Raw genomic sequence first — 11177 nt, 5'->3', positions numbered from 1 at the left:
AATGCCCCATACTTAAGGCTAATCTTGCTTCTAAGCTATTTATAGGTACACTAAATGGAACTTCAGTTGTCAACAGAAAGGATTTTAAAAAAGCAAAATCAGGATTGCCAAGCAAGCCCAGAAAGAAATTATAGATTAATAACAGCAGCAGTGGTCTGAGTCTCTTCCAAACTACAAATTTTAGTTTTAACAATTGCCACCTATCTCCAGGTGATAACATGCCAAGAGAAGGAGGAGGTAAAGCACATTATTTAAGAGCTGCACCAGTTTCTAGTAGGCTAGTAAATAAAAAGCAACTTCAAAATAGTCACCGTTCCTTTGTGGTCTTCTGTTTGTTTTTGGTTTGGTTTCTTGAAATAGGGTCTCAATAAATTGCTTAGGCTAGCCTCAAACTTTCCATCCTCCTGCCTAAGTCTCCAAGATAGGTGGGATTACAGGCGTGCAAAGTTGAGCACAAACTTTTTCTTTTTTTCTTTTCTTTCTTTCTTTCTTCTCCTTCTCCTTCTCCTTCTCCTTCTCCTTCTCCTTCTCCTTCTTCTTCTTCTTCTTGTTTAAATCCTGCATCATCAGAATTCCTTGGGAGTAATTTGCAACATGTGTATTTCTATAGTATACAATGAACAATAGCCTATTCTAACGTGATTTAAAAATATACAGGTTGGGGCTGGGGCTGGGGCTCAGCAGTAGCACACTTGTCTGGCATGTGTGAAGCACTGGGTTCAATTCTCAGCACCATGTATAAATAAATAAAGGTCTATCAACAACTAAAAAAAATTTAAAAAATACACAAGTTGCCATAAATAAATCAGCCAAGTAAACAATTCTGTTATCTAATTCTGTTATCTCTGCTGCAAAACAAAGCAGATAAGCAGAAGTGGATTTGTGTGTGTGTGTGTGTGTGTGTGTGTGTTACTTTTTTAAAGTGGCAGGGTCCAAAATTTGGGGTTTTGCTGTTAGATTAGTTTGGACACACTGACTCAGAAAACACAATTTGTAATTCAAATAAATCAGCTAAATGGATTCAGTTTTCAAGAAGATTCTCCAAACATTCTAACATAGAACTCTGGCCTAAGGGCACAGGGATTTGTGGGAAGACTTCAAAGGTTACCACTTTCCCCTGTGGATCTGTGAAATTAACCATGAATACCTGGGTCAGATTTCCTTTTCCCTACTTCATTCTGTTTGGGCTTCCACAGGAATGACTTTAACTCACAGTATCTGTAGAATAAATGTGCAATGATTTATTGATTAAACCAGGCCCTAAATTATCATTTCATTCAGATACAGGCTGACCCAGCCAGGCTGACCCTTTTTGAAATAGTTCAGAAGGAGAGCTTCCCATTAGTTGAGGCCACAAAATTAGAGGGTATGTTTCCTCCAAGACAGTTATTTTCAACAGGTACTGTCAACTTTATTGTCTATTGTGTTTTTACTGATAAAGCAGTTTGGAGACAGTTAAAAGCTTCCTACTAACTCTCAATTTGAATGAAACAGAATTTGGACTGGTCTGAAAGGCACTGCTATTGTCAAGAGTGAATTATGCAGAATATGGAGCAAGGCCCTCCAACCAGCATCCTTTTGTTTCAGCAAGGTGAATATTCATTGCTTAAAGAGCACACTTGAGTTGGGTAAGAAAGAAACCCCAGAAATTCTCAGGGTTTAGTTTCCTCTATTCTGATCTGCTATACTGTCACCTCCACAGAAAGTCCTTGTCCAGTCCTCTAACCCAAAATACCACCCCTCCCTTCATTTGCAATGTACATCTTCTTAGCATTTGTCATTGCCTGGAGTCACTTGTCTATCCATTGGTTTGTTGTTTTCTTCCTTGAGAGTTGGGGATCTTTTGGGATTTGCCACTATATTCTAATCATTCTGACACACAGCAAGAGATGCAACAAACATGAGTTAAATGAATGAATGATTCTCACACATCATTCTTTCTAGGTCCTCTCAGGTATACCATATCTTTATAAATATCTCCATTTCTAATGTAAAGCCATGCTGAACTACATTGTCTTAATAGGGAAGACTATAATAGAAAACCAAAAACATGCCAGGGAGCAAAGAAATAAATAGGTAGTATTCTGTTTGTCAAATGCCTGTCAGCTATATTTTAGGTCTGGTAGAAAAGAATAAAGTATACAACATACAGCAAATCTGGGTGCTAATCCTTGGTTCTCCAGTGATTTTCTTTTCTTCTTCTTTTTTAAAAATATTTATTTTATTTTTTATTTTTATGTGGTGCTGAGGATCAAACCCAGTGTCTCTCACATGCAAGGCAACCGCTCTACTACTGAGATCCAACCCCAGCTCTCCAGTGACTTTCACATAGTGACCTTGAGGTCTTTTCTGTCTTCGTTTCTTCCTTTGTAAAACAGACCTCCTTCTTAGTTTTAAGGCTAAAACTCTTGGTCTTGGTCTCATATATTTGAAAGGATTTATAACCAAATGTCATTAATCTAGGATGATGACATTAGAAGCCTTTAGGTTTAACAGAAAAGAGAGATCAAGGGCTCCAATATTCATTACGACATCTCACTGAATTCAATTTGAGAGGCAGTTGACAATGACATCAAGTATGGCTTTAGTTTTGATCTGCATTGGGGACATTATTTAGGATAGCAGTTAGTTTGTGTTGACAAGATACAGATAGGTAACTAAAAGAAACATAAAATGATGCAACTGTAGAATTAAAAACAATTCTTGGGAATCCTTCGGGAACTGAGATCCGGAGGGATCATTTTAATAATTCTTCATGTTTGTCCCCCAAATTAGTTACCACTGCAAGTTTGTGCAACATGTCTTACTTTCTGGTCAATTTTAAACATTTCTATTGTAGCTCAGATCTGACAGTATACCCCGGTGGGTCACTGAACATTTGTAAATTTTAGTTACCATTAGTTGAGTCCTTAGCCTCTCCAGGAAAAGGCCCCAAGGCAGATATCAAGCTCTTCCTAGAGCCAACAGGCATTATGGAGCTTTATAATAGGTTGCAGTTTTCCTAGGTCTCCAATTACTTTCCTTCCCCTTTGATTATATTTAAAGCAATGTGATTAGAGAGCACTGGTTCTTTAACATTTTCTACACCCAATCCCTTTAGAGTTACTCCTCCAGTCCTCTCCCCTCCCCCACCTCCTTTGTGAATGAGGTAAATACTCCCTTCAAAGTACCCTGATGCTTGGGGTTTGGAGTTAGGAGACTAAATGCCTATTCTCTGTCAATTACTAGGTCTGACGTTGGGGTAAATCACTTCTCTAAGGTGTTAGTTTTTTGTTGTTGTTGCTTTTCCACCTCTTAAAATACTGGAGTTTCAGTTAGACAGTGTTCAGAACTTTTGAGGAGGGCACACAATCCATTTTCAACTCAAAGAGGACAGATGAATGGGAGCCTGCTCCGGTTGAAGTCCTGGATTAGTTCCCTTCCAGAGCTCCTCCATCATAGCCTTGGCCATTCTTCCAAAGCAGCCAGGCCCCTCCATTTCAAGATGCATGTTCCCAGAAGCTCTGCTAGAACTTTCTGAGTGTTTAAAAACGAGACAACCCTGATACTGGATAGGTGTTTACTACCCAAGTTAGGTGGGAGGATACAGGATCCGGACTAGCCCTGACTCTTGTTCAGGGTTGGAACTACAGTAAAAACCCACCCCTCACTCCCAACTATCCTGAAGGATGATTTCCCACATCCCAGGGAATACTGTTTTTAGAGAAGTTCTGATCTTGGTTTCCACAACCTTCTCAACTCCTATACGTTGGGGTATAATACATTCTTAAACTTCACTACTGAAAAACTGCCAAAATGTTAAGAGATTCAGAGTAAATCTTCCAAAAAAGCAGTGTTGGAGCTATACTATGGAAAGATATCCAAAATAAAGTGAGTGGTTACCCCCCAAATACATTATGATTGCATTGTTATAACTAATAATTTATAAGGTAGTATATATGGGGCTGGGGATGTGGCTCAAGCGGTAGCGCGCTCGCCTGGCATGCGTGCGGCCCGGGTTCGATCCTCAGCACCACATACCAACAAAGATGTTGTGTCCACCGAGAACTAAAAAAAAAAATAAAAAAATAAATATTAAAAATTCTCTCTCTCTCTCTCTCTCTCCTCACTCTCTCTTTAAAAAAAAAAGGTAGTATATGCAAAGTCCAATTATGCAGAGAATGTGTGTGTGTGTGTGTGCGCGCGCGCGCATGCAGGTGTGTATGTGTGTGTGTATAATATATCAAAGTATTAATACGGTTTCCAGGGGAGGGCAGGTTATGGGAAACAATCATTTATTTTATTATCCTGTGTGTATGTGTGTGGTATTGGCAATTGAACCCAGGGGTGCTCTATCACTGAGCCATATTCCCAGCTTTTTTTATTTGCTGAGGCTGGTCTCAAACTTGAGATTCTCCTGCCTTGGCCTCCTAAGTGGCTAGGATTAGAGGCATGTGCCACCACACCTGGCTGAAAACTATCATTTAAAAATCATTTATAAAATAAGACAGTGAGGATCAAGGAAGAGTGAGGGTGGGGTGACATTTGAACTGCATCTTCCAAGATTACAAGTAGTTGATGGGGGGTAATTAAGAGAGTGGGGCTGGGTTAGGGAATAGGGCCTAGGCCAAGTTGAACCAATCAAAGTCTGAGGGCAAAAGAGCTGAAGCAGAGGAGGGAGAGGCCGGAGACTGTGCCCAAAGATATAGGCAGGCCCATGCTGTGGAAGCCATAATAAAGATACTAAGTTCTCCCAGGGGTAGTGGGGAGCCACAGAAGCTAAAGCAGAGAAAAGTTGCATGATCACAGATATTCCCTAATTAGAGGGAGGGTAAAGAGAACAATGCCAGGAGAACAGATAGGAAGAGTCTGGAAACTGACCCAGCAGTCAAGGGCAGAGAAGACAAGACAGTGTTTCTGAGGGAGTAATTACTGGGGGGGGGGGGGACTGACCTTGGGCTGCCCCGTGTATATTGTGGGAATGGGGAGGGGAGAGGGACAGATGGGCCCTGACATTCCTAAATGAATCCACATTACCACCGTCTCTCCTTGAGAGTCCACCAAAAGCTCAGTCCTGAGGTGAGCTTTAACTTGGAACTGCAAGTATTATTTTTCAGTGCCCATGGAGACAAACTTAAGGTAACCCAAAGGATTTACATTCCTGAACTCAAACTTTATCTTCCCATTGATTCTCACTTTTAAAATATAATATTTACATACTCCGGAGTTAAGAGTTCAGAGTTGAAAGAAATGAGCACATGATTTTCAAGTTGAAATATAATCTCTGCAGAAGAACCACCTAACGCCTAAAGCAAAAGTCAAAACGATGTTGAAAGTGGGGTTGGCAATCTAGCAGCTGGTGTTTAATAGAAAACACCTAAATAACAGACATTGCTCCATCTTGAAACTCAAAATTATAGAATGTTTGCTGCTTTACTTCATGAACTACCTGCTCAAATCTATTTTGCTCACCACCATTTAAATTCTCCACTGGCTAAGATGATTGGTTCCCACAAGGGAAAATCTGGGCATGCCAGCTTTTAACACTGTTAACTGTGTGCTATAACTAACCAAGGTGCTTTAAGAGAGGTGTCAGCAAAGAATTATTTCAAGCAGCCCGAAAACTCTTGCCAAAATAAAAAAGGTCAGCAAAACTTTCCATAACATTTCATTATCTTATCTGAGATCCCAAAACCCTTTCCGCAACTGTAGGGATTTAAAGGAGGTGATTTTGTAGTGGAGACTGGCTTACAAGCTTTAATTAGATTGAGCAGGGGCCAGGATATGGAATTCAAATTGTTCGGCTGGTCTTGAATCACAGATAAGTAACTGTCTCTGGATCTAAGTTACTTTGACTATTTCCTTTCTCCCTTAGGTTTGGAGCTGTAATCTCTTCAACATTGAATTTGCATTAAATTACAGAGGGATTAAGGGCATAGGCATAGTGTCTGTTGTGTTTAGTGATATTCCTAAGTACTTATACCCTGGATGCTTTGCCTGGTACAGAGTAGATTCTTACTAAATATTTTTTGAGTGGTGAATGACTGTTTTGCTCATATTTGATCTTCCATGGATGCTGACTTGGGAATACACACTAGGTATTCTTACTTATGTCTTATTCATCATTCATTGATTTTGTAATTTTCTTTAATTTGGATTGTTTTAAAGTAAGGGCTTGGGTGTAGCTCAGTGATAGAGCACCCATGGATTCAATACCCTGTACTGGGGGGGAAAAAAGTTCAGATTTCTAAATCAAACACTTCACCCACCTCTAAACCAATATTGTCCTTTGACTCTATGGTCGTCTGCTTACGGTACTACCAGTTCTGGTGTAATATCTTACTCAGCTGAAATCTGCTCATCACAGAGGCTTCCTTTGCTCTGGATACTCTTTTTCTTGCCTATACTCAGTCACTTAACCAAGTCCCTGCATTTTTAAAATTGTCTTTAATTCCAGCTTCTCAGGAAGCTGAGGCAGGAGGATCACTTGAGTTTGAAGCCACATGGCAACATGGGGAGACCTGATTTTAGAGGGGAAAAAAAGAAAGAAAGAAACAAAGCCTCTATTGACCCCTCCTCCCCACCCTGTGATGGCTGCTAGCTGTGCTCTATTCTGGGACATTCTATCAGTCTAACTCATTGATTCAAGTCCTTCCATTTCTATATTTGTTCTCCTGCACTTGATACCATGAGTCTGACCACATCATTCTCTTACTTTACAACCCCTTCTTCCAAGTGTTTGCAGCACCTCCATATGACAAAATTAAGGTTCTTTGCAAAGAAGCCCCTACGTTCCATCTCCATCACCCGTTATAACTCACTTTCGGCTCTACAACTGGTAGCTTGCATCTATATCATGCTGTCTCGTGACCCTTTGTCTATAGTCTTGTCATTTCCTTTACTTGAGGACATTCACTCACTCTTATCAGCCTAACTAATTCTTCAATATGTAATTAATGATAAGCATGGAAATGCTCCCAGGGCCCCATTAGACCAAGGGCTTCTTGGCTGTATTCCTACTGCTCCAGGCCTCTCCATCCGTCCCAATGTTACTGTGTCATTCAGGCCAGCCCCTCCACCAAAATGATGGCTTTTTTGAAAAATATTTTTATTGCTTGTTAATGGATCTTCCTTCCTTCCTTCCTTCCTTCCTTCCTTCCTTCCTTCCTTCCTTCCTTCCTTCCTTCCTTCCTTTCTTTCTTGGGCTGAGAATTGAACCTAGTGCCTCACACATGCTAGGCAGGTACTGTACCACTGAGCCACAACTCCAGCCCTAATTGCTTATTTTTTCTCTCAGAAATTCTCTTTACTGGAAGGATCAGATTCTTTCCTTTATATGTGGATTCCTGCAGAATAACCCACAGGCTCAACTTTCCCACTCAGCATCTTCACCAGTAAGGATGGAATAGAGCCATGGCTTGAGTTAGTATTAACAAAATCTATATATATGTGTATATCATTCATTTTTAAATATTTTTTGGTATTGGGGATTGAACCCCCAGGGGCGCTTAACTACTGAGCCACATTCCCAACCTTTTTTATTTGTTCAAGTTGCTGAGACTGGCCTTGAATTTATAATCCTCCTGCCTCAATTTCCCAAGCCGCTGGGATTATAGGCATGTGCCACCATGCCTAGCTGAGATATATTTTTGAGAAACAGAATTTCTTTTATTTCAATGTTGTTCAAAGAGCAGTCTCAAGTGCTCCCATTCTCCCTCGGCCAATCCCATCCCAATTACTTCACTATCCAATTATTTTCAGTGAAAAACATCATGTTGAGTTGCTAGATTAACACAGACCACAGAAAATATGCTACCAGTCCCCTTGAATAGTCAGTTCATAATTTTGGGTCCATTCATCTTGTTTCTATCTAGACTAGAAGCTTATTGATAACAGTATCTGTCCCTCTCTGTTATTTCATGGTGTTGAGCTCAATAAAGACCTTCTAGAGGAGACTGGTTAATAGGGTTAATTTAGGTAAGGTTCAGAAACCAGGACCACAGGGGTGACTCTTCTCCAGTTGGCTGCATGAGTCCCACACCCTCAAGGAGCATGTTAATTTGATCCCCTATGCAAAACTGTCTGCTTTCAATCCAGACCTGTAAGACACAGCCAGGCCATTAGCAGCCGGTTGTTGATCACACAGAAAGATGATTTTCAAGACACAAAAATAAAATGTAAAGCAATAGAGGATAACATCAGGCTTAGAGTCTTTTCAATAGTGGAACTGGAAGTCAGGCTGGTCAGAAACCGAATGCAATTCTGAGGACATGGGTTAAAGTGGCCGGTGTAGAAAGGGAAGGAGTTTCAGAATGGGGATAGGGACTGGAATTGAATCCAGGACTCTGGTTATGCTAGGCAAGCACTCTTGCAGTGTGCCCTACAAAAAAGAAATTTGAAAGGAAAAGTTGGGTGTGCTTTCTTTAAAGATGTCCAAACAAAAGAAACTGCTTCTTGGGAATACAAGTGGGATCTGGATGGATCAGGAGCATCATTAACACCCACTAGGGGAAGGGAGTCTCCTGACTCCTCGAGGACCTGGCAGAGTACCTTCCTTTCAGTGACATTTTAGTGGCTTCTGGACAGTCATGGAATCAGGATAGGATCTAGAGTCAAGTACATTTTAGAATTGTGAGTTTGACATGATGTGATGTCACTGCTTTATCTTTGGTGATATATTGAGTAGGAACACCATGGTGCAGAATGAACCTCTCATTCTGATAGTGCCCGTGGCTTCTGGAGTTACTGTATACTAGGCATTGTGCTAAATCCTGCACATATCTACTAAAGAATCCTTATAACTACAGAAGGTGAAGCTTATTTTTCCAATTTTACAAATGGGAAAAACAAGGTGTATTGTTCAAAGTGTTCAGCTAAATAGTTGAGAAGTCTGGACTCAAATCCAGATTCTAATATCAAAGCCTATACTCTTGAGCTATATCATCATCATCATCATCATCATCATCATCACCACCCAGGCCTCACACTTGATAGGCAAGCACTCTACCACTGACCTACATTCCTTGTCCTTTTTAAAATTTTAATTTCTAGACAGTCTCTCACTATGTTGTTCAGGCTGGCCTTAAACTTTGTGATCTTCCTGCCTCAGATTCCCGGATAGCTGGGATTGTAGGTGTGGGCTACCATACCTGATACCAAGCACATATTATTTATTTTAAAGCAGAATTTTTTGTAAACAGCTAAATAAAATGCTTTGCTTTCCTTCACTTTTCCTTTAAACAGCATCACCAGAACATGGGAAGAGTAATTCTAAAAATTTTAATACCATGTTATTCTAGCCAGAAGTGAAGCAGTAATTGTCCATCTCACTGAGAGCAGCTCCTTGATAATATATTGACTTTGCTGGCCTGAAGAACCAAAAATGTCTGCAGCTCAAAGGCAAAAATATAGAGGAGACCTGTACCACCCACCCTGCCTCCACCCCCACCAACCCTGGAGATCCTCAAATGACACTCTGAACTTTTTGAAACAGTTCATTGTACTATTTTAATCTCAACAGATACAAAATCATTTTATTGTCCAAAGACAACAAAACTGGCCTGTATTTGAGATCTTTATATAAACAGCGGCTCTGTTGCCCGTTAGTCATGACCAGTATCAGTGTGTGCTAAGCTCTTATTAGAATAAGGATATCACCCTCAGATGCATTCATAGTCGACCCTCACCTCTTCAATTCAAAGGTAGCTTATGCTGAACAAGGGGCAGGCCAGGGGAATGATTCAATTTATAGTTTGTGTGTAATCCATTCTATTGAATTCACCTCACATGATATCCTGAAGGCAAACAGCGCTGAAGTAACATAGTCATTAATAAACTTGTCAGGCAAAATTGATTACAGCTCAATTTACAGGACCATAACAACTTTTTTTTTTTTTTTTAACTAAAGTCCTTCAGATTAGTTGAAACAAATGAAAACAAAACAAAAAGATGGCAGAATTAATAATCTGTCTAATAGCCCTTCTGGACAATTCTACTAATATGTTCCCCAACAAAAATTTATTATAGATGAGCTCAAATAATGGGAATTGTTCCTTCTTCCTGGGACCCAACTTTTTAAAAAATTTTAGTTGTATATGTACACAATACCTTTATTTTATTTATTTATTTTTACATGGTGCTGAGGATCTAACCCAGTGCCTCACACATGCTAGGCAAGCACTCCACCACTGAGCCACAACTCCAGCCCCTGGGACCCAACATTTTTATGCAACACAAACTACTCTAGTTTCAGTTTAAAGTTGTTGATTACCTTGTTGCTTACATAATAGACCAGAATGTGTTTTCATCATCAACCATCTCTGATGTTTTATTTCTTTTTCATTGGGGGTCCAATAAGACCCTAGGAGTTTCTGAAATGCTGCTGTTTTGTTGTTGTTGTTGTTTGTGGTACTAGGGTTGGAATCCAGGGCCTGGTGCATGCTGGGAAAGTGCACGACCACTGAGCTACACCACCAGTCCTCTACTCTTTGGAAAAGTATGTTTGGGAGGTAGAATAAAGTTAGTGAAAACTGAAAATATTAAGGAAACAGTTTTATAACATATCACATCTTCAGAATCTGAAGTCAAATGTCTTTTGAAAGAATTGAATTATATGATTAAACAACCTCTTTGAATGGAGCCACCACTGAAAAAATAGGAGGCCAAATTCCTAAATAAGCAGAACGTAGAAGCATCTTCTTGCTTTTCCAAAAAACTTTAAAATGACTTTCCTTGACATGATTGACATGATTCCTAAGAGCACCCATCATGAGGTAGGGTATATATATATATATATATATATATATATATATATATATATATATATAAGGCACACACACATGATTAAGCAAATTAAAATCTACTTCAGAAAACTTTATTCTGTTTTATCATGCTTAATTGATTTCTTAGGGAGAATAGGATCACATATACAAACATTTGGAATCCTTGAAAGCCTTTAATAGGAACACCAAGGCATTATGATGTTGGTGCTATATAATAACAAATTTAATATATAATGAAATCAGAAGGGGAAAAATTCAAGATCATCACTAGTGCATTAACTGGATTGTGCATCATGAGGAAAATATTTGCTATTAGCATCAACATTGCTGGCAGCAATTAGGAGAAAGTGGATTGGGGCCCCTGCCATGCTAGCCCTAGAAGCTGGCCAACAGGTATGGAAGCTCTGACCCTCATTG

Source organism: Urocitellus parryii, chromosome 5, assembly GCF_045843805.1.
Source record: "Urocitellus parryii isolate mUroPar1 chromosome 5, mUroPar1.hap1, whole genome shotgun sequence".
NCBI lineage: Eukaryota > Metazoa > Chordata > Mammalia > Rodentia > Sciuridae > Urocitellus > Urocitellus parryii.
This window is presented reverse-complemented; position numbering follows the sequence as displayed.